The sequence below is a fragment of the Solea solea genome, chromosome 13 (genome assembly GCF_958295425.1).
Source record: "Solea solea chromosome 13, fSolSol10.1, whole genome shotgun sequence".
NCBI lineage: Eukaryota > Metazoa > Chordata > Actinopteri > Pleuronectiformes > Soleidae > Solea > Solea solea.
Window position 1 is genome coordinate 13,680,582 of NC_081146.1, and position 23,340 is coordinate 13,703,921.

Below are 23,340 nucleotides of genomic sequence, written 5' to 3' on the forward strand. Positions count from 1 at the left end.
CAGCTGCATCTCTGAGCACGAGCCCACTAAAAAGGTCAGTGTGGACTCAGCAGTCAACATCTCAATGAGACAATCAATTCAGACCCCCTAACCTGGTCACTCAGGTCAGGTATATACATTTACAATCATTATAATAACCCTTAAGGTCAAGCTGAATTCAATTACATAATTTATCTCTGTACAGCAATTATATCCATGACCATGGTGATTCTGTGCAAATGAAGGTGCTGTAATCTTGTAATCATAAATGAATTGTAGGGTAAAAATAAAATAAATAAATAAAATGAAGTCATAAACTGTGCTGCCAGCCCGAGACAAACAAATGCACTGTAACATCAAACCATTAGTCGTGGTTAATTATTAAGAGCAAATTCAATTTAGTTCCCTGACACGCTCATATACCCTCTATACTGGACCACTTATAGGTTGTATAAGTATTCCCTGTGACAAACAATTACACAAACACACACACACACACACTCATGCTCGCATACATCGATTGACCTTTCCCGTGGAGCATTATTAATACATGCAGGTCGTATTAGGAAAGGTTAACGAGCAGGAGGGCCACCATTGCTCACGCTGAATGCAAACAAGAACAGTGGAAGCCCGCGCCGTCACAGGTGAGAGAGGTGGTCATGTGACTCTCAGAAAGCTATATTCATTTCATATCATATCGTGTAAATACAGTCATCACACAATACACACACAGAACCGGAGTTTTTGTGTGACATGGGTTGACGGATGTCTGCGCTCTGATTCCCTGTCTCTTTCAAAACTGTCGACTATAAAATAAAATAAAATAGAAAAAACTTGTTTACACATTTTCATGACATGTTCCCTCTTGTGGCGAATCCAAAACAGAGTGTGATGTCATTACAGAGCAAAGCTTATCGTGGGATTTTTACTCTTAATCGATGCGTCTCACCACTCTCAGGTCTAAGGTTTCGAGCCAGTGTCTTCACTCACCACACCCAGCGTCACTGATGGCTGTGGCTGGATGTGGCCGCGTGTGTGCTTTGTCGGTTCGGTGACCACACCCTACAGTGATGTCACGGGTTCCTGGAGGTCAGCAAAGACAAGACTTTGAGGAGGTGTTACGTTACTCTCTTTGAAACGCCGCAAGAACCGAGCAAACCTAGGCCGTCACACTTTGGCACAAAAGACTGTGCAGAGTTCATTCCGTAGTTTTCTTTCCCCACAATCAACAAAAAAAACAAAACGTGCGTGACGTGCATGTTTTCTCTAAGAGGGTTGTTTTGGAAAACAATGACATTCTTCTCCTGATAATAGGAACAATCTGATAAGATAATGGAAATCACACACATTTCCAAAAGCCAACAGTTGCTTTGATGTCAAAAAAGACAGCGGGCACAGAAATCTGCCTGCAGATCTGACAACTACAGTATGTGTCATCTGGGAAAGTGAAGCACAGGGGAAAGTAGATTTATAACGAATGTACATCACAAATCATCTGAAGCTGGGTTTTTTTTTTTTCCTTCTCTTTCTTTTATATCCAGAAAATGTCCCAGTCACACGGAACATATGTCCTTAATGACCTGGAATATATCTTTCCTTCCCACATCACAGTGTTTCTTCGCACGGATCAAAGCTTTATGGCCTCGGACGCTATTTAAAATGTGTGGAGTCACAAAAATAAATTTATGTCGGAAATGACTTATGTTGCTCTCTCTCTCTTTCTCTCCCTCTCTCCCTCTCTCTCTCTAACTAGGTCAGTGTGATGATGGTGTCAGTGTCTGGACTCAGCAGCAGCATATTTGCATCAGTCATCCCAACTAGACCGTGAAGAGAAGGATTTCCCTGCTCAGTTGTACCAGTGAGTCAGTGAAATATACCCTCATAAAACCCTGAAAAGAGGCCCGAGGATAACTTAGATCCATTTAATGGGCTGAACTTCACTTTGCACTCCGCTTTTTGGCAATGCAGATATATCATATGCGCAAAGTCACGTCGCACGAGACCGTTGTTTCACGCAATGGAGGTTAAAAAGGCACGTAGACATCACTTAGGGTTTAATTACTGAGGACTTGTCTCTGTACTTGCGGTTAAATAAAGACTACAGCACATTTTGATAAAACTACACACAGGTGGAACTTCTCATTTTCTATCTTGCCTCGGAAATTACAGGAGGCAGGTGCATGATCAAATGTTCAAAGCGCGCGATGAAGAGTAGCAGGACAAAATAAAAAATCATTGAGGGCTGTGAGCGGCATCAACACTTTGCGATGCAATGTGCTTAATTCTGCTGAGACACCGAAACAGCCCTCTGGTGTGCTTTAAGGTTGGATAAAAACTCAGTGGTGCTGCCAAAGCTCTGCAACCAAATGCAAGCTTCTAATTAACCCTGCCCATCCAAATTTAGAAGGCTGTGGTAAAAGAAAATTTCCATGATATAAGCAGCCTCGGGATGTCCCTATACTTTTGGGCATAATTAATTGAACAGACAGGCTTGTTGGGTCCTATCAAAAATAGCACAGGACAAAATTGCAAGGAGGCTAAAAGGTGGTTAATTAAAGTCACGGTGAGCGCTGAGCGCAACTCACATAGCGCACGTTACAGGCACTGATCTCGGTTCCTTGTGTCACTTTCTGACAAGGAGGTCAAACCGTGAACGCAAGCCAGGTCTTGTTGTTCTTTCGGGTTTTCATGAAGGAAACGTTTGACAGAATATGACCACTGCTCAAGAGATAAAAGTCTCTTTTAACTCATCAGCTCACTCACATTTCCTCCCAACTTCCTTCTCTGTCTCTCTCTCTCTCACACTCCAGTCTTTCTCTCAGGTAAATTTGAAACAAGAAAGGGCCCTCATTGCCACTTTCATCACTTTGTCTTCCTGCTCTTTCCCTGTCCGGCACATAAGAGCTTTGTTGATAAACCCACTTTAAGGTGTCCGTCAGAAGTTTTCGCTGAACCTCTTCACCCTATTTGAGCGATACATGCCGTGGTGCGTTTCACGTCGTGCGTGTATGCAGAATGCCAGATGAGTTTAGACGGCACGCTGCTACCAGATCTCAGACGGAGACACAAAAAAAACCACATTTGATCAGTGGTACCACTAGCTGTGCAAAATGGACAGTTTCTCTGCCAAGGCAGCGTGCTGTTGGCGAGCGCTGCAGTGGGACAGAGAGAGAGAGAGAGACTGTCGCAGAGTCTCCTGCTCACTTAGCACTTCACACACAGTCTGTCGCACTGTGTTACACACTCAGCAAAAGCATTAAACGAGTGCCGTGTGTTTTCTGAGATGCACCAACAAAATCAGTCCTGGGGAAACGGGGGGGGGGGGGGGGGGAACTATAACAGAAAATCAACAGAAGACAAGTTTTGAGGATTTGTTTGTTGAGAGCTGAGAGTTTTTAACGAGCACAAGCTGAACCCAGAGAGAAATAGCTTAACACTTACAAATGACCCGCGCATTGACGTGACATTTACGACCTGATAAAAGTGAAACCACAAAGGGGGGCCACTGGTGCAATGTGAGCACCTTTTTATCACCTGCACTGTTGCCACGCGGTTAGCTTTTTTGTTTTTATTCCCTAATTGCCCATGTGGAAAAGACAGCAGACACGCTCACATATGCTCAGGCATCGCTCACTTCCTCTCTGCTCTGCCTCCGTGTAGATTGTGCTGACACGAACACACCCCTCACCCACCGTCACCCTCGCGTATGCACACACACACGTCAAACATCACCTCTTCTGGCAAGCACACAACAAGACACAAATACTCCTTCCTTCCAAGTCACCTGCATCCTCCCTTCCCCAAACACACACACACACAGAACTTTCCATAGGAGAAACACCTGATGTTAGCTAATTAGAGTCGACTCACGAGAGATGTTACTTTGGCACTTGCAGTACAACTGACATCATGCGCCCAAGTGAGCATGAGAGTCAGAAAAAGTATGAGCGAGAGTGTGCAAATATTTGAGGGAAACGCAAAAGGAACTTCTTCCTCGCTCTCGCTATCTAGGGTTGTATTAAACTTTGGCCGGATTTTCCAAACATTTGGGAAAAGCATGTACATCAGGAGTTCGTTAATAAGAAGGCGCAACTCGATAAGCGGCAGTAGCTGTTGACGCAGGGTCGTGTTCATTGCATCCCTCATCTCGTCCTCTTTTCCAGCACAGAGAAATGCAAAGGCGGGACAGGGGAATGTCGGTCACGTGATTTCTGAACGCTGAATCTGTTTCCACTGAACTTATTTGCATTTCATTGCTATCGGCCTGCAAACTTTTGCACCTCCCTCAAATGGGAACACTGTAATGCGATATTTTCAAAGTTTTTTTTATTATCTTGCTTATCCTGAGCTCTTCACACATGCATGTACCGTATGTGATGATGAGTCAAACTCATTGACAGAGACCAACTTTCAGTCGCATCATTCCAATCGAAATGCCAACGATCACAGCATTTGACACGCGTAAAAACAAAAAAAACAACAACAACAAAGCAGGTGGCGCCGTGATACTTTTTCACAGCACTATATAATTTTCAGCAAACAGTGAAAAGTGACTGGAAACACAAATCCTCGCGAGGGCAGCTTAGAGTGGAGATTAAGTACTTATGAGCTTTCATGGAAAAGTGCGTGCTGAAAAGTCAAAATATTCCACCAAAAAGAATCGCTTTTTTGAGTATCTCTCGAGCTCTATCTGCTGTCCTGTTTTTATTTTTTTTCACTCAGCGACCGACGAGCATCACACACACACACACACACACACAGATGGACTGATTGCTGACACTTTCTGCCTCCAGCTCTGTCTCACACACACTGTGACAAAAAGAACCCAACGCTTCTCATCATAAGTGTCACATCTACAATTGACTGCAGCGTTTGCCATCTATCGCTTTTAACTGCTCTGGGGATGAACGTGTGTTTATGAGTTCAAGTTTAAGCTTAAACACTCTGTGTGTGCTTACTCTCAGAGGGCATGCCTCTGTTTATGCTACTGCTGCATATGATTACTCTTGATAACGCCCATACATTGACAGTGACGAATCAGTAATTGTAAGGGCGGCTTCACCCTTAGAACTCAGAGCATTTTGGCTGCTTTTTTTTTCCATTACTATGTTTAAACGTACACTATATACAGAGGGCATAAGAATGTGCAAAATAGAGTGTCTTATATGCTTTTTTCAGCACAACCGAGACAATCTGAGGATTCCTTTTCACCAACTGTATAAACACACCTGAGCAAAGTAGTCAGTAGTAAATGTGATATAAAAATGAATCATAAATTAGACTCAACAACACATAAGAAAACAAAAGCAAAAACACATTTTTTAAAGCCTGAATAATGTGACCTATAAACACACAAGCCCCCCACGATGTCCATATAAGGAGTGGTGTATTATTACCATGGGTGCACCTGTGGCACAGATCTGTGGGGGTTAACTAAGGGTTAAGGAAAGCTTGTTGGTTGATTGCTTGCAAGGAAAAAAATAAAATAAACAATATATCTACAAATATGCTTGATTCTGAGAGAAATATCATGTAAATATAACACTATGTCTTACTGGGAAAGTCGCATTTTCAGACAAATGCACCACTCTCTCAACTGGATTACAACGTGATCAGATGAATTAATTAAATAACAGCTAGTCAAAGTTGAATAAAGGGTAAACACATATGGAAAATATACATAAAAGGCTGCTCAATTCCCAGCTGTGATTAATGAAGCGAGAGTCTCGGCCGACCCCCCCTGACCTGCACCAAGGCCATATAGGAGTAGAGATATGGAGCCCTGAGGCACTGTGGGTGTGCGTGTGTGTGTTAATGTGTGAATGACAGACAGAGGTGTGTGTGTGTGTGTGTGTGTTGACATGCTTGTGTTTTTTATATGTGTCGGCATACTTAAATACACATGCACATCTGTACGTACGTGTGTGTGTGTGCGCACTGGAAGCAACTTACCCTGAGGCTGTGACAGACGCATTCTAAACTATGTTACCCACACAACTCACTGCCTCACTTAATAGTGCATGAGATAAGAACATTTAGACTTCAAAATGTCCTCCCACCCTCAGCCACCCTCCATGGGAAATTGAGTTTTATGGCTCCCCAGCTCAAAATAACACTGCCAGTGGTCAGGACGGTTGGATGAATGCAGTTTGAGCGCCTGGACATGTCCTTTAAGGGGGTTGACAAATACAAACACGGACACACGAGGAAGTACAGTAGACCATATGAGTGAACGTGTACACACTATGTGATGACCTCATACTTCTAGCTGTCTTTTCTTCTTCTGTGATTTACCAGAACCAAAATATTAGGTCCACCGTTTGTTTCCATAATAGTGACTGATCACTTGCAGTCAGTCTGAAACGCTGACCATATAAAAAAAAAAAGATGTTTAGACAACGCTAGAAAATATATTTACACGATGACTAGTAAGCATATCTAGTTTCAAAAATTGTTGAAATAGGGGGCAGGACCATTTCTTTTGCTCAGAGCAAGGCCTGCAAACTGAGTATGTGCAAATGATGTGTTCAAAATTACAATGCGCTTAGGACTACATTACAATTTACATACCAATCCCACCTCTGGAATCCTGGTTTTATCACCCTGTGGCGTTACTGGTGCAGTTAAACAAGTGTGGCGACCCAAGGAATGAGCCACGCAATCCAAAACCTCCTCAAAAAGTCATAATTTATCATCCTCCCTGTGCAAGTGAGAGGTAATCTGAGGAGTGAAACCTTCTGAAGTAGCAAGCTCTCACAGAGATCAGATGAACAAACCACTATGTGTAAGACAGTGACTTAGTGAGGATGACACAGAAGCAAAACAAGCTGATCAACTATGGAAAACTAAAGTGGATCATTTAGTGAAGTTAAAGTAAAAAGAAAATCCATCAATGGTAAGATACATTAATGCAGTAATGTAGTCAGAGAGAGGTGGAGAGTAGGAGGAAGAGGCAGACAAAGAGATACTGGCAGACACATACAGAGGGAGAGAAATAGAATCGGACAGGCGGGCAGCCAGAAAGGCCGCCAAGGATCAAGAGAAATAGTGAGGAAGAGAGAAAAAGACAGACAGAAATCCCAACTGTGACAGCAGACCACATTGGGGAAAGGAAACTTCAAGTGTAAATACTGAGAGACAGAAATGCATACAAACATGAAACAGAGGGAGGAATACAAAGGAAAAGGGGGGAGCGTCAAAGTGTAACTAGAGGGCAAAGAAAAGGTGGCAGAGAAGGTATATGTGTGAGTGGGAGCTTGAGATGAGGAGACAGACATACACAGAGACAGAGTACAGTGCTCAGCAGGGAATCTTACATCTCTGTCTAAGGGCACAGTCCAAAAAAAAAAAAAGATACTCCACATGACAAGGACAACTTGTCTTTCCACCCTCTTTTTAGCTTGGCCTCTCAGACTGTGCATCGGGCTGTAAACCAGTCTGTCAGTTATGCACCTTGTGCAAGATTACTGCAGAACACCTTACAATACAAGAATATTATAATTATTGCTCTCGCACCTGCTGAGAAAGGATGTCCCCGGATGCACTTTTGTTTTTGGAAAAAAAAACTACTTTAGTTTGGTGTTGACGTCGAATCAAATACAGAGTTTTATACATTTACAAGGTATGACAGATTATTTTTAGATCACCTGGAAGCTCCTGGGGTACATGAATTGGCACGGAATGACAGCATATTATCAGTCTGAACATGCTGACTGCCTCTGTGACACGACTTTGTTTAAAAGTCTGGAGATACCTTTTTCAAGTGAATGCAAATTGGTACCTGAAGTTTTGAGTAGTAAAGGTAACATTTGTGGCTGGTGCCATCGCACTGTCACTGTCGAATTTGCATTTCTGTCCAGCGTGATTTATGTCAGTGTTGAGTGAACTCGTGGTGAACTGGAGCAGCGGCTGGCGTGGTGCTTTCGCGGTCTATAGAGGCCCAGCAGCGTCTCTATGTGAGGGAGAAATTTTAAGTCAGAGAACGAGATAAAGCGACATAGAGGAAGGGAAGACGGGGAGGGTAAAGAAAGATGGAATAAATTAGAAAGGAAGAGCAAAAATAGAATGAGAATAATAAAGGGAGAGGGCAAATGCATACTGGATATTTGCATGTCTGGGTGGCCACAGTTCACTGTGTCAGTAGCTCTCATTACCACACACAGCAGAGAACACCAAAGAGCTTAGTGAGTCGCTGGTTCGGGCTAAAGCATCCACGGTCTATCTGTATACAACACCAGCAGCACATGCAAACACAAACCGTGGGGGGAAAAGGGGTCTAAAAACTCAACCGAGAATCACATTTAACACTCACACATACTGTCGAGGATGGAAGTGGATTATCCCCAGCCCGACTGAAACGCAGCCTGATTGGTGCACAGGGATTAACTTAATGTGTGCAAACATATTCAAATTCCTCCGAATTTAATTTTAGGCAGAAACGAGGCCAGTCAGGTTCCTCTAGGCTGCCTGAGGTGGTGATATGAAGGTAAGGTAATTTGGAATATAAAGTGAGGATGAGTCATATTAATGAACAATTAAGTTGCATGCGAACATTCTTAATTCCCTTTAGGCCAATTAAGGTGTTTACATGGGACCACTTTAATTTGGAAAGAGAGCTAATTAGTCGTGTTAGCAAGATATTAGCCTGAAAGCAGCCTATACTGGTGCAGCAGTCACAGCAGACAGACAGACAAAGTCGATTAAATGTACAAATACTGGGTTTTTTGATTAGATATAATTCATTTAGATGATTTATCGTCATTATTATTGTTTATTCATAAGGGACTGTTCAATTTTGAAATAGCTGATTCATCCTCTGTTTGGCTTCCGAGCAACAGATTACAGGGTCACCGTTAAGCCTAGCCTCTGACAAGCTATCTGAAAGCTAACAGTCCGTGTGCATGCTAAAAGGCTGATGCATAATTGAAAGCATGACTCATTCTTACTCAGCTCATTTCTCAACCACCGATGGAGCCTTGACCTTGACTGAAAATAAATGTGCGTCCACTCTCATTCAGTGCGGAATTGTTAGTCAGTGGCTTAACGATGAAGTGTTTTTGAACACCGCTACAGGCTGCACACCAAACGTGTGTGTGTGTGTGTTTGGGAGGGAACATGCATGTGTGTGATCATTTCTGTCAGCAATTTACACACACATACAGTAGACGCACAGTTTGAGTCGCATTTTAATTTTATTCAGCGAGGACATTAACAAGTACCATGAATTTGACCTTGTGAACTGGTGCTGGCTACACAGCACAGCACAGAATAGCTAACGGCTGACGCATGGTAATTAGATGCATAATAATAAGAGTAGGGCATGACTTGGCCTTATTCAGCCACATTTCCTCCAGAGATTACACATTGACCTCATGTGAAAGCACCTGAAAAGAAATATGTCAGCCTTTATTCTTCACTGCAGCTTTTATATTGTCTATAAAAGCCCAAGATTTAAGTTACAATCTGTATATATAAAAAAAAGCACATTACAAGAATTACAGCAGGTGGAAATAAATTCAGTTGGCTATAGTATACATGTTTAAGTGTGCCCAATATTTTAAGAGGCTTCATATTAAATGTAAATTCCTGCTTAACTCTTGCATGCAGTAAAAAAAGAAAGAAAAGAAACTGGGTCCGTCTCCAAATGTATCCAGCAAAGGCTGCATTTTACATGGCACTACTGCATAATTTAGAGCAGGGCATTTAGTTGGGCTTATTCATCCCATTTCCTGGCACTCAGATTATGCTTCGCACTGGACTGGAAAATGGTGTCAGTGCAGATACTCTTACAGGAAGGCTATCATGCTCTAAGGCATAATCTGCCTCCAGGAAACCCAACTTTTTACGGTCACCATCACTCCACTCCCATGCAGGCAGTTTCCCGGACACAAATTATCTGTGATTTGAATCATAAAGATGAGCTCAATCGCAGATAAGGTTTGAGTCATCTCGCATTATGTTATATGACACCATCTTCCAGCACTGTGTCAGCAATGTGGGCATCAGTAATTTGAATTTGGAGCGATACAGTAGATTACACAAATAGAACAGATTGAGTAGATCTATGTGGGCATATTCTTACAAAAGTCTTGCAATTCTTAATGCAACTGCCATTTAGTTAGCTTCTAAAACTGCTTTATGAATGCACTGACAGGCATTTTCCTAAAATATGACAATGCAAATATGATATGTTCCTGTACCTTTTCAAAGAAATGTCCTTACCAGTGTTCTGAATATGTCCAAAAGCCACTTGTATGGACATTGTCCAGAGTTCTCGTCCAGAAAATAGTTCTATAGCAATGTCTTAAAGGTTCCTCGGACTTAATTTTCAACAAAACTAATGGTCTAACCTATCGTATTAGCTATGCCACAGTTTGTACTTATTTTGTTACTAGAATAATAACAGACACATAAAAAGTATATTGATGACTTCGGTTTTTAAACAACACACATGAATATTTGCAAAATAAAGTCTGGTCCCGCTGCCATATTGCTGGGTAAGGCTTTGCTGCTATACTTGTTAACAAGCGATCTGTTATCACTCCAAGGGATTAGTGCAGAAATCTTCATCTCACATTGTCATCTTGATAAAAAAAAAAAAAAAAGAAGAAAGAAAGAGGTGCGCTCCATTCACAAAGGCAGACTGAGGGCAATTTAAAGTTTGTTACTGTATCTCAGCTAGCGTTAGAGGATATTATCAGAACACATCGAGCTGAGCTCAGAGATATCTCCATCACAACAGATCTGGTTCCAGTCAAGACAACATGTCTCAGAGCAAAGAAAAGATACAATACAAAATATGTTTTTTTGGATACGTCATACTGACTATAACAGCCACAAGTGTCGAACACATAAAGCACACAACATCATTTAAACACCTGAAATTATTTGAGGTAGTCCTTGTTTTTCAGTTGTTCCTCACTGTTGAATGTACCACCCACCTCTAATCTGACAGCTACTGTTAATCTAAGCAAGATTACAGCTCTGTACGATATGACAGCTTTTATGGCAAGATTTTAGATTTGACATTTTAAGGCTCCAAGAACAACAGAAGCTGTATTGTGAAACTGTTGAATTGATAAACAATGAAATGTTATGACTGTTGAAAGTTGTGTGTCTGATACACAGGGTTTCTCTGTGGTGCTGGGGGGGGAGAGAGGAATGGTGTTGAATAAAGATGGAAAGCTCAAGCAGCAGACCCTTTCAAAAGAACCAACGCTTCATTCAAAACTGCACCACAAAATTGTCTGTTTGTAGTCAAATACGTGCGCGTCAAATTCAAAGTTGCAGTCTCGCACACACAAAAGACTTTCCTTCTCAGTTAGATAATATTGTAGAAAAAAAACTGAATCTGTAAAGTCTGAATTTAGTGAGCAGTTACGCTGGAATGAATGGCATTACATTTCAAATGACAGTTATATTTTAATATTCAATAACACTCAAGACCTGAAATTACCTGACTCAGCCATGAAGGCAAATAATAAGTAAAGTCAAAAATGAAAAGAAAACACTTCCAGGGCAGCAAGATTTGTATCTTGTGCTCATTAGTTATATTCCCATTTTGGGGTTTGGGGCGAGACATTAGATATTCTCATGTGCTTTTAGAACGTCATAACATGTTCATATTCGGAAAGTAAACATTTTAAAACAATTACTGTCAACAACATCACAGTTTCTCTGAAAATGAGAAGTTCTAAAACAAAACTATGTTGTAACTGATGTTCTCTGAAGTGGAGCTACATATTCCATATGTGTGGGGATATTCCCTCTACGTGTCAATATGTAGCTGGGTGAGAGACAGAGGACATTGCATCATCTATGAAGTCTAAACTTCCTCCAGGTTTGGGATGCATTGTGTGCTCAGCCCTGTTTGTTCCTGGTCTAAAAGAGGGCATCATCAGGTTCATGTATGCTCTGTGATAGATACATATGTACAGAAGCCAAAAAAAACCATGCCAACGTATAAAGGGCACGCGGAAGTTGACGAAGCAGTGACGCCGCCATCGTTTGAAAATTACAAATCTGTTTTTCCTGTTTTGTGAAGACAACGTAAAAACCTTGACTCTCTTCCATTACTGGCAACATTGTCGTTAATAATAGTGCACATGACTTGCTTCTCTTCGCTCACTTTGGTCTGACACTGCTCGAGCTCAATTAGCCTGTGACAGAGTTCCCTCCTTCACTCGGGCACAACGTGAACCTTTCAAACACAACTGGATCAGTGCTCCATTATCTGGGTCACTGTCCGTTTGCTTTTTAACCGTCAAAGTGGTAAATATGAATATGGCCAGTCAGGAGAAGCTGCAAGACTGTTCACTGCACACTGAAAAACAGGCCTTGCACATACTGAACTGGCTGAATCAATTCTCAAATGGATACGTTTAGACTTGTGGTAAATCTCATGAAAACTGCATGGATCTGCAGGGTCAGCAAAAGACATACAGTAAGTATGATCATTTTCTTAACTGCTGTTATGAAACATTTACCCACATTAACCAAACTGTTATTTTGCCAGAATCATTCATGAAAATAGATGGTTGAATACTCACTCACTCACGCACTCTCTCACTCACTCACTCACTCATTGTCTACTACTAAAAGTAGATCCCCATATAGAAGGTTTGGGAAACACTGCTGTAAAGGAAATTACCGTTGAGGCACTTTCTAGAATAAGAGTAGCTAAATGAAGGTATACTCTTAAACGTACAGTCGCTGTCATGCTTGACAGTGCTTCAGGTATTGGAAGAGCAGTGTTTGTCACGGCCGTCTTCGTACCGAGAGTTACGAATGACGCTAAATTGATTGCGACATGATATCCGCCGTAGTTGGGTGCACACTGTCGCACCAAAAAAAGTGTTAGTTTGGACTGTGTACTGTTCTGGTGAAATGCATACACCTGATATGATTGGCTAAAGGCGCTGCTATACTTCCGTGCACATATATCGCAGACCCTCGCTCATCAGGGTCCTGTAGTATCTGACTTCACCATCGGGTGGCGGTACAAGTCTGGACGCAGGGAATAGGAAGCGTTCGTACCAAAGAAGGAGAGAACAATGCTACAGCTCCCTCGGACACGTCGGGCAGGGGAGTCAGGGTGTCGGCCCCTCGAGGTTCGAGGGTCGCCAGGTCGAGGCACGGGTGACTATCCTTGGCGACTATAGTTCTTCTGTTGGCAAAATGTTTTTTCTGCTTGGTGAACGGGGCTTAATTCTCCACCTACTGGTGGGGCGGAAATTAGTATACCAGGGCATTTACACTGCCACAATACACTTCAGCAATGCTTGACGTTGCCTCATTCAAAATGAATGAGAGGTGTTTCATTTGACGCCTCTGGTGCATATGTGTGAGTCTGCCTCCAGGTTCACTATGTCTGCTTACACCTCATTAACATTAAAGATGCATGATAGAATTATGTCTGAGCGTACAAACAGCAGTGCATACAATGAACGCTGTCATTGAAATGAATGACTGAGTCTTTAAACCACCGTCAGTCACAGTGCTTAAGCTCGCCAGCCCTGATATCATTTAACTGCACTCTCCTTTCAATACTGAAGCCATTGTAGATCCTTTAATGACGCATCTGTGAGAGTGTGTGTGTGTGTGTGTGTGTGTGTGTGGGTGTGTGTGTAAAATCACACATCTCACAGCTTTATAATCTCCTAACTACCAGACAATAACAGATTTGTCTGTGATAAAGTCCGAGTCTTCACACATGTGTCTGTCTGGGGAAGTGTCTTAATACGTGTGTGTCCCTGTTGTCCATGTGTGGTTGGTCTGTGTGAATGTGTGTTCCCATGTGGGTATTGCTGATGCGGGCCTGTGTGCGTTTGTGTGAGGAGCAGATTTAGCTTTGACAAAACCTCAGTCTTTAGACGGATTATCAGTCTGTCCCCAGACAACAACAAGCTGTGCATTTATGGAGGTAATACGTTGGCCTATAATAGACAGACGGACAACTGGCTAAAGCTGTTATTGGAAATTGTGTCCCTATATCTATGCCAGAGCCAGGACGAAGGACAATTAGACCTGCTGCGCACCCCATGCAGGCTCTCATCCAATGAATTTTGATTCAACGCTTATAGTTCTGTGTTTTCTGATTGATTTGTCATGCTATTATTATTCCTGTACGTTTCTGGCTCTTCATATCTTTCTCAGTCTGTTTCTCTCTTTTTTCCTTCTTTTTTTTCCTGCCCATCATTTGTCTCTTCTCCTTGCTTCATCTCCCTGCGTTCCCTCTCTATCTATCCCTCCCCTCTTTCCGAACACTTTTCCTGATGCGCAGTCATAAAGATAATAATTTATTCCTTTCCCCCGGTTTTTCTGGTATGTATTAGCATGCCAGTAGGACATGTTAACTTATCTCACGGCTGCAGGCGCTGAGTGCTAAAACTAAGCTCTGAAAGTGTGCAACAGGATGACCACACCATGCCTGTAGCTTGGAGAAATAGGACTGTCTTCATGATTAGTAATGGTGGGCCTAATGTTTTACTGCACTGTATTTTATTTACTATACTGTACACACAATACAGTATTGTGTGCGACTCGCTGTGCCTGGGAAAACGGAACATTATTATAATACTGTTTTCATCTACAGCAGTTTTCCCTTTTTTCCGTTTTCCCAAAAGCATTTGAGTGACCTTTTTGCCCACGATGAACCAACTCAATATGTATTTGTCTAATAATAATGTTTCTATCAGTGCAACAAACATTGCATTTCAGAATAAGGCAAAGCATAAACATGCATGGTCGTGGGCAAGCACGGGACGAGGGTAAAAGTTTGTGTTACGATTCTCCTGACCAAAATAATTGCAATGTACCATATTATTTTAGATTATTTAACAGGTACAGCCTTCTGCACTTACAGTGGTCAGAAAAACAGGAACTATGCCGTCGTTCCTGTTTTAAGGCACATTAAGAAACAGATCACAAGCATTGTATGCTGGTGAGTCACTCCTGTGAAATATTGATCGGTTTTCTTCATTCACGATTAACACGATCACAGAAATTCACCACGATTAACTTATTGTAAGCGCTTTTAATCCCAATAATATTGTATATGCCATCATTAATAATGGGTCAACAGACTTCCACATATAAACTACAACACCAATTTGGACCATAACTGGTATAGGCCTACATTTAAATGTATAACAATGAACTGGAGGCTGCATTGCCCTCAAACTACATTAAATGAGTAGTAAAACTAAACCTGATAGACTCCCTGAGGCTGACCATGGTACGTCAGAAAGATTTAAGCTCATGCGAGTGATTAGTTATTCAGTGTTCAGTGTTCTACTCTAAAGCAGTTTGCATAACATCAGCCCAGCTCACGGACATGTACATAACAGTAATAAAATACGGTTACGTCTGTAGAATTGGTTTCATTGAGCCTAAGGTAAATTACTTTGCTCCAACGTGCTTTGTGAGCCCCATCTGTCTTCATCAGAAACGGAATAAAGTACCGTTGTATTAGTGTAATAGCAGATTCACATCAATGAAAGATTGTGGCGACACAGATTTAGTTGCACATATGCTGCAGAGAAAGACGTGGCATGAGACTGTTGCCCATTTTAATGAGTATTCCAGCTTTGAGGGAAACTGAGACTTCTGAGCTGGAAGATACTACGGATTGCTGTGGTAATGTTGTCCTCCTGTAACTCAGTGGATTAACTTTAAAAGCTCCACTCCCACTGGAGCATTTAGACAAAACGTACCTCACAGAGCGTCCACCGATTGGCAAATGCTATGAAAACTGCTCTACTTGATAATGGTAATACAGACAACCGCTGTAATAAGGCCGCACACAGCGAGGCATACTGTGTCGTAGCAGGCGTGCGCTGCGAATGTCACAGTGATTCGCTATGCTAAACCTGATGTTTCAGTTTTACTCATAAGTTCAATAACGGGGTGTGGGGGTTGAATCTACACACTTGTAATCCACAGTATCATTGATGGATAGAGCAGAACAGGTAAAGCACTCCACGTGTTATAAACCTTTTTTTTAGACATTCAATTCCATATTACATGTTATATTTATATTTATTTATTTATTTTATTTATATGTTTATTTCGGTCATGTCAGTTAGATCACTCATCATCACACACCATCTTAGTGTAGTGCACACAATACACATAACCGAAAGGGAAAGCGGGAGAAGCAAAAGCTTATCTAGTCCCGCCCCCATTACCCACAGAATACATATATTCATCGTACAATACACAATTTTTCTTTTTCTTATGACATTTTGACAAAAACTTGTTGCCTGACATGTTCAATGTCCCAAAAGTCACACAATGATCCAATCAATTCATCAGGTTAACTATTAACTTGGATGGTGTTGTTTGGTTACATTTGCTTCCACTGGCGTCTCCACACGGTGTCTACAGATTTCTTCATGTCGAGGTATCATGTATATATGATTGCTTGTGGAACAGTGACAACTCACTAAAGTCTCTTTCACAAATAGCTGTGATTTATAATCTGCTAAAAATAAGGTGATTAACACCATTCTCAGTGGCTGTTTGGCCCTGTGGTGTTTTTTTCACCCCCACGTGATGTCACTGACGTGCCAGAAAACAACTGCTCGGTGATATTACATTACAGCGGTTACCATTTTCATGTTTAGATGATCCCACTGACGAAGTAGATCACACTGAGTACTGTCCCAAGTTTCAAAAGTAAGTATCGCGACAAATAAAAGAAAATTAGAGCAAATTAAGAAGAAGCCCACGTGCAGTACAGAGCCATTTTACCTGGGAGTGAATGCAGATTAAACACATGTCCCACAGGTAAAGAAAACAACTTGTTGAAGTAAACTAAAGTGTAAGGTAAACTGTTTTTTTGTGTAAGATTTAGGATGATATAAGTATGTCAAGTGTATAATTGCTTTAAAATAAAAACAGTATACATTATGCAAGTTCCTCATTTCATGGAGGCCAAAGGACAAACCAGCCATCACATGCTTTCGGTGTTTAGAAGCAGAAGCTTTCGATGTAAATAGAGAAGAACAACATTCTTAGTTCCCTGACGTGCTTGGAAAAGGGAGGGGTGAGCAGAGGAGTCCTATATTTGTTACACTCTGCACTCTCGCCATTAGATGTCACCAATTCTTACACATCAACAGTTGCTCCAGCCGAAATGAAGGTTACAGTCCCTCTGTGTGCACGCGGTGGGTCAGGATGCTATTCGCTACACTTAAGACACTCTCCGGCTATGTTTCAAGAACAGCTCCTCTTTTTCCTCTCATCCTTGCATCCTCTGTGCATGCTTATGACTCATGCTTATGACTCACATGACTCATTTGGCATCCACACTTTTACCACTGACCTACATCTGTTCCACCTGTATGTCACACTGCCCACTCCCACTCTGGAAATCCAGTGATTTCCAGGCTGTGAACTGGGCCACAGGAAGTGCAGGTTTTTTTTAAATGTTTTTTTATTAACATGGATACTATCACACTTTTCTTTATTTGTCTTTCTTACTGTGTGATGTGTGTTATGGTGACTGACCATGTGATATTTATCATTTATATTCTATAATTTATGACAATATATACTGTATATATACACGTATATCTTCACTGCACACAATGATTAGACGTGGTGGATCAACATCACATCACACAGCCGAGACCAACATCTCTGTCTTCCTGCCTCTTCCTCTGCAGCAGAGTACCGCATGGCGAAAATGTGATGCTGCAGGACCATGTGCGATGCCATGCACAAAGAGGCTGGAGGCGGAGCTCGGATGCTGACAAGTCTACTACTGCATGCGCTCATTGGCTCTCAATGACATCACTGCAAGGAGAGTGAAAGGAGTGAGTCTACCGTTCGATCGCTCTCACACATTCACAGACAGAATAAAGAGCACAAGTGAAAGAGGCCACTGACATTTCCGATGACATTTTCTTGCAAAGTTTTGCAGGCTTGTCTAAATTAGCGGCAGCATGATAATAGGCAAAATACTAAAGTCATCTTAATTCTAAGTCCCACTCCCACCTGCCCTCTCTCCTCAGGGCACACAGAGGTTTGAGGAATTAAAGTCACAAAGGTCACAAAGCAGTTAGAAATGGTTTCACAGCTCAGAAGGCAATTCACACAACTGTAGTCCATCTATCCATTAAGCACTGACATCACAGAGCATCTCAAAGTAAATATGATTGATCGATTACTTGTTGATATTGTGCCAAGCATAGAGAATATTCCCTGCCAAAATGGGCTTACAAGGCACCATTATTTACAAATAACATTAAACAAATAAACCGTACTGTTGTCCGGGCTTTACACACATAAGTAGCCAACTTATATACAGTTGACTCAAACATCCACTCCATTCCAGTCAGCACCAGTGTCCATTTCTGGATTTTAAATAAATAAATAAATGTGTGTTTAATTCATTATCATGAGGGCAATACAGTAGAAAATGTGACTTGTTCTTAATTTCCCCTAAATCACATAATTCACAAAACTTCTGAAAAAAATCTGCCAACTTAGAGGGTGAGGGTAAGGATTCCTGTTTTTAACTGAGCAACTGAAGGCCGCTGACTTCTTGATAAATTTGCTTTATCATATGGTTCAGCTTAATAATTATGCTTTGAATTTGAATATATGTTCTTAATTTCTCTTTGCATCTTTGCATACAACGGGGGTGTCAAACATACGGCCCGAGGGCCAGAATCGGCCCGCCAGAGGGTCCAATTTCGGCCCGCATGATGCATTTGTGAAAATTCTGGAACAGAAATACTATATTTACAACATGAAAAGTTGGATTTCTGATGAGTCAGGAAAATGCATCCAACGTTGTCTTTAATTGAAAAGAAAGTTAAAATAACTGTGTCTACATACCAGTTTGGCTTATTAAGAAATATGTGATCTTTTCATTGTCAATATTAACTCATTATGTTCAGTGAATAGTGGGAAGTGCCACAAACGTTAACAATGCATGCTTATGAGGCGCTTTTGGCACATTTGCTGGTCAAGTGCACAGACTACACAGAAGTACACAGCAAGTGTGAGAAGACAACATTGCATAGAGTTTATGAGAATAAAGAAATCCAGGTTACTCTCCGGTCTGCTTGTGTTGACTTAAATTGAAGGTTTAGAGAATTTAACAAAATGGATGCTCTTTATTTCATTCAAACAAACTTTTGTAAAGTTTCTCTTGACTTCAGCTTGAACGTATGTGGTGCGTGTACAGTATGTGTGTACAAACAAGTGGCTGAACAAGTGCCACATCCCAAGAAAAACGTGATATAACCTACCCAAGTTGAGTCAAGGAGGATCAGAAATGAAGTATCCTGCTTCTGCTTCTGCTGTGACTTTGGCCTGGGACATGTCTAGGAGAGGGACAAGCCGCACGTTCTCATTATAATCCTCAAAATGTCTCCATGAGATTTGGATTTCCAAGTGTGCCTAAAATGAATCCCTCCTGGCACTGATGCTGCTGGAGTTTAATTCCTCATGGGATGACTTGTCACCTTCTCCAAAAGAAAACAGCACAGTCTCTTAATCCTGCTCACAGTCTTGAAAACTCCATGCATCCTTCATTTGATTTCCACATTTTCTTTTTTTACTTCCATAAACTCCCACAGGAGAAACCGCTTTGCTGGTAAATCTGAAGTCAAATCCACCTATGGACAAATCCAAAAGAAAACAAGAAAAATATGTGCAGTTAAAACTTTTTTGAATGAACAAAACTGGTAAAAAAAAAAAAAAAGTACAAAACTCTAAATTGAAATATTTGCATAAAAGTTGAAACATCAACAGTGTGAATGTAAAATTCGTTAAAATGTTAAAAGAAGACAACCTATTTTAGTTTTTTTTTGTTTTTTTATATTAAACAAATATAAAAAAAATAAAGTTTAGGGCAGGGCCACTGTTCAATGGAATGCAGCAAATTCAAACAAGTTGTTAGGACACACCTTCATATGATAAGAAAGTGTTTTTTTTTTTTTTTTTACCAAAATGCTTTTGTTTTAAGTTTGTTTAAAAATCAAAAAACTGTCTAACAAACCGCATAACTGTCTGGGGGGATATAACGGCGGGGTTTTGTTGAATTTTAAAAATGAATTCAAATGTAAAACCACCACTTTGAAGAGGAAACAAATGTGACCAAAACATTTTTTTAACATGTACAAATAATTGTAAGCGTTCACAAAAAGTTATTTCCTTGTGGATTTGCGCTCCTTCTACTTTTCTTTGTATGGACTGAGAACAAAGGAGCCTTTACTGTAACAAAGAAGCTGCAGCGACTTATACCTGTTGCTCTGTTTCCAATAAACTAACGAGATGTCTCTTTATGATTTTCACAACAAAACAACAATTCCTATTCCTCTCATGGCATCTTTTAGTTTCCAGACATTGCTGCTTATTCGTGCAACAACTGTAATTCTTTGTGAGTGTTTTCTTTCTCACAGACTTTACACCTGATTGCATTGTTCTGAACACCCACAGTGCACTGGTAACTTCGCAGGACAACGGACGTCCCTGTGAATAAACTGCACTACAATGAAAAGAAAGTACTTTAAAACTATGTATGAACTAATAATTGCCTGTTGTTGATTTTTTTTAATCCGGCGTGCGTAAAAAGGTCGTTTTCTCCGCAAACTTCTGACAGGCAGCTTGCTTTGTCTGGTGCGTCGCAACATCCCCAAGAGACAAAAACACGGCAGCAGTACAACAAACTCCATCTCACCTCCATTGCAGCTCACTCTCAATCAGTTCTGTAAGTCTCATATGTTGCGTATTAATGCGCGTTATGAAGATGCGTGTTTGAGCATCCCCTCAAGTTCTCTCCTCAAAGCGCCCCGCGTCAGACAAAGGAAAGGGGGACCGCTCCTCTCTCTCTCTCTCTCTCTTTCTCTCTCTCTCCCCTCGCTGACTGTTTCTCTAAGTCTCTCACCCTTTCTCTCCTGCTTTGTGCTCAAGTTTGAGCGCTGACGCACCAACTACAGCAGCAACTTCAAACTGGAAATACACTCCAAATTCGCTCCAAGGGCGCAGGCAAAGGTAGTATCCCGTTCGGAGACAACTCACCTGGGGGTGGTTGGCTATGTGCGCGTCGCCGCGGGTCGTGGAAAAAGTTTGAGAGGGCACATCTAGCTTTGTGTTGTGGAGTCCCCCTTTGTCTACACGTGTGATAGATGGATGGGGCTCCTTTTGGCCGCGCCTAGTTCATTTCGCTCTCCAAAGAGTCCCGCCCTCTCAAAGTCAAACAAGTATGCGTACAACAATATAGACGGGCCGAGTTGATGTTGTCCGAATACACATCTCGATGTCCATCTATCTATTTTACAACTAGTTGACACTTGTCAAACTCAACACATCATTTCTTATCCTCCCCCCCCCCCACATAATATGAATTGGCTGATATAAACTTTCCTGGATGCACTGTCTGCAGACGACCATTATGTCTGGACAGCAGCAGGAGTAGAAGAACAAAGGAGACAAAAGATTAAGAGTCTCATTTATTTTTTTATTTTTTTTAATGCACAGAATATCATCATAAATATATACAATGGCATTGTGGAGCATTGCTTCTCAAAGGTGATCTATTGTGAAGTGAAAATCATTGTTTGAAGTTGAACAAAGCCTGAAGTTCTGATTTTTGCAAACAAAACACATCTTTAAATCTATATCAGTTTAATTATATTACATCTACATGTACATTATGATTGTTTTCATCATCAGTCAAACCTAAACCCGACAAAATCCTTAAACTTTGGTCAAACTGTGCTGTTTTAGGGTTGTTTTGTTTTTTTAACAAAGCACCACATATTACCTGTCACAAACAAAACAAAAATGCTTCCCCCATTATCTAAGTGTACCTTTATATCCAGACTAAGTAAAACAGACAGATATCAAATATAGACAAACACACAATGACAGTTATTAGACACACACACCTTCATACTGGGAGATTTAGATAAATATTGGTTGTGCGCTTCCACCAGGTAGTTGACGAGACACAAACACACAGGAAGTGCCAACCTCACCCAGTCCCTGGCACATAATCAGAGCTACAGTAGGCATCTAACAAACTAGAAACCTGCGGATAACAGACAATGCATCGTCCTTTCATGGTCTGGACAGATAGAGATAAATCATGGGAAAAGGAAAACAAGATAAACATTTGACGTAAGGACAAAGGGATATATTGAATTGGATTATATACATATATATAAGAGGGGAGAAATTGTCCCTGCATCCCCCCTTGCACACACACACACACACAGATGAGAGTCTTACCTCTCTCGCCCCCCTCCAGCAGAGCTCTCATACACCCCTGCTGTGGTTTTACTGGGCCACTGACTCCAGCAGTCAGTCTGTTCTGCTCCACTCTCCACTGCTGGCCACTGCCTGTGTGTCTCCAGCTGAGGAGTCAGCTGAGCAATGCATGAGGCTGCACACTGAACAGGCTACATACAGCTCAGAGGAGCTTAACACAATCACACAGAGAGATAAAGTACAGGTGCTGTTAGGAAATTCTTATATATAAAATGATACCATGTGATATTACCTCCTTGTGTGGCATATATTAATCACTGTGAAGTTTAAAATGAATCTTGGGAAATAGGTGCTATGATATGCACACAAGCCACCCGACTGTGTTCATATCACACGCAGTCAATGATGCTGTGATAAAATGTATATATGCATTTTATGTGTGATGCTGCGAGGGCTTAGTTACCATAAAACGGCTTCATAAAACAGTTTATAGGTTAATGCACTGCCGCACGTTCAAAGAACACAAGTGAATATGATTTCCTTTAGACATGCAAACATAACAAAGAACAAATTGGCGGCCATAAACTATAACACACACACACATTATGTTTGTTGTTGGTTTGGTGCCATTCAATTGGTTTTATCTCCACATTGAAATCCATTACACCAAGACTTATTCCTGCAGAGACCATTGTATGTAACACACACCTGACTTTATTTTATTTAAATATCAGGTGTCTTGATACTCCTACACACACACACTGGTTTGTGTGAGCTTTCCCTTAAAGGATTCTCCATTGTCTTCCATTTGTTAACCAGCCTAACCATAGCCATAACAGTTAATGTCTATCCCTAACCACAATTAAAACCTTAGCCCTAAACTTAACCAGTTCCTCAGTAATTACGTTCTGCCTCATCAGGACCAGGTTTTGGTCTCCATAGGGAAAAGGGGTTCTGAAGAGGTAAAAAAAAAAAAAAAAAAAAAAAAAGACAAATACACACATAGAGACATGCACATATAGACAGAAAGACATGCTTGACAGCTATTCTGGAGAGCCCTTGGCTGACTGCTGCTAAACCAGCCCTTCCCCCACAATAAGGGTCTGTCTGGGAGAGGGGGAGGGGAAACGGTGA

The 23,340-nt window shown here is 41.3% G+C and overlaps 1 long non-coding RNA gene across 3 annotated transcripts in view; it reads right to left on the bottom strand.

Moving 5' to 3' along the window:
- Positions 1–19,606, bottom strand: part of LOC131471810 (uncharacterized) — a 96,191-nt gene extending 76,585 nt beyond the window's left edge. For all 3 annotated transcript variants that reach the window (XR_009242028.1, XR_009242030.1, XR_009242029.1), the window contains exon 1: positions 19,242–19,606. This is a non-coding gene — a long non-coding RNA (uncharacterized LOC131471810). The remainder of the gene's footprint in view (positions 1–19,241) is intronic.
- Positions 19,607–23,340: the final 3,734 nt, after the last annotated feature.